Genomic DNA, 2,103 nt, shown 5'->3' with positions numbered 1-2,103 from the left:
CCTGAGGCTGCCTGGCTGAGGCTGGGGCGGGAATGGGCCACGTTCTGGCCCCAGCCGGGCTGGAGGGGGTCCCGGGACACCGAGAGGGAACCCCAGTCTCGCCGGACAGCTTTGCCGCTGCAGACTTTGGCTCCCAAGGGTCTTAGGGAGAGGGCTTGTGCCCTGGCTCCCAGCTCCCCGATTCAGAGGGCACGTGGGGCCAGCCTTTGGGGACTGTTACTGGCCGTGGAGGGACCTTTTGAGAAGGGTCACCCCGCGAGCCTTGGCCTCCTGTGGTCCCCCTTGTCCTGCCACCTAGCAGCCCTTGTCTGGCACATGATGGGTGGGAGGCCTTTAGGTGGGAGGGAACTTTAAAAAATGAGTCCTTTTATTTTCTTTTAATTTTTTTATTGAAAGAAAAACACGGGAGTCTCTCTTGCCCCAGCAGTCGCTCAGGTGGTGGTGTTTATTGCCTTTACCTAGGGCTCAGGGAGGCCACATCCTGCCTACAGGCAAAGCTCAGAGCGGCTCTCACCCCAGCCCTCCCCACCCCCTACCCCCACCCCCGGGGTGGTAGCCACACACTTAGATAGTGCATGGCATCCGAGACCCGCTGACCCCGTCTCTCCATGGACACCAGTGCATTCTCTGGTCTCCATACGAAGCCAGCACTAGCTTCAGCGTGGCCTTCGGAAGCCCTGAGATCTGGCCCCTCCTAGCCTCATCGTCCCCATCCCCTGGCCTCGGCCTGGCACCTCTGCTGCTGCTCCCTCCACTTGGCTTGCCTTTCTCTCCAAGCCCATCCTCTTCTGCTCTCAGCACCCAGTCAGCTTTTCCACCCCTCAGAGCCCTGCTGGCCCCCTTCAATGCCCAACTTGTCACCTCCTCCGGGAAGTCTTCCTTGGTGCTTCCCAGATTCATGCTGGAGTGTGTGGCTTAGTCCCCGGTCCCTGGTGGCACCTTGTCCCTGTGTTTGTTATGACCCCCGTTGCCCTGGCCCACCCCCAGCCTGCACCTGGAGCAAGGTGTGTGTGCTCAGCGAGTTGGGTGGGCAGGGATGAGGGAGCAGAGAAGGCAGAGGAAGAGACCTGGGTGCTGTGTGGATGCCTGAGAGCAGGCTGTGTGTGTGTTGGAGCGTCACCTGCCCGCTCCTGTGGCTGTGTCGTCCTGCAGCCCAGGACTTTCTGGAAGGTGCCCCTGAGGTTGAGGAATGTCTGCCAGCCAGAGAGCTGGGGGCAGAGCAGGGCCCACCGTCAGGACTTGGGGGCTGGATCCAAAAGCTCTGCAGCAGCCAACGCCCCCCTTCCCTCACCCACTGACCTTGGTTCCCTCCCCAGCGGGGTCATTAAACTCCCACCCATGTTCAGGTGCGGGACCCTCCGGGCCTGCCCCTCCCCATGACCTATCCTGACCCCTTGGGCTTTTGTATTTCCAACCTACACGTCCAATGACACCGTGTCCTGGTAACGCAATCAGTGTCTTAGAGCCAACCTTCTAAACGTGTCTGCTTCCTTCTCCATCCTGGAAGATGTGGGGGTGGGGCTGCCACCTCCACACCCCGGCCAGTGTTGATCCTTCTCTCAAATTAGGCAAAGACAATGACAGATTCCCCAGTAAACCCGGGAACCCAAAGGGCTGCCCTCTGCTGCCCAGGTAACACGGGCCCGGTCAAGTCCGGTGGCGACGGGCACCTGTGTCTAGGATGGAACTGTCTTCCTCGGCCGCTCGATGAGTCAGAAAGTCCGAAGCTCCGACCAGACGGGAAGCCAGGACCCTCCGGGCATGCTTGCTCTGGCTCTCTGAGTGTCTGGAGAGTGGACAGTGACAGAGAGAACTTTGGGGTGTTCATCGGCCAGGGAGGGTGCAGGTCCTCCATCTGGTGGGGTGTGGCTCTCCCAGGGCAGGGAGGTGGGGACGTGGTACTGAATCTGCAGTGAAAACAACCCCTGGTAGGAGGATTTTGTTTTGGCCTTTTCTAGAGTGTTGCCGAGACAATGACAGGGTTGGGGGCGCATAATTGAGGGTTCTGGTTAGCGGAGCCCCAGTCGACCGAGGTTTCCTGACCGCCTTGCTGTGGGATGGCGCGGCAGCCCCTGGTCTGTTCCTCTTTTCAGACTTTCACGG

The sequence above is a fragment of the Myotis brandtii genome, unplaced genomic scaffold (genome assembly GCF_000412655.1).
Source record: "Myotis brandtii unplaced genomic scaffold, ASM41265v1 scaffold1167, whole genome shotgun sequence".
NCBI classification, from domain to species: domain Eukaryota; kingdom Metazoa; phylum Chordata; class Mammalia; order Chiroptera; family Vespertilionidae; genus Myotis; species Myotis brandtii.
The sequence above is the reverse complement of the archived record's forward strand: the minus strand, read 5'-3'. Positions refer to the sequence as shown.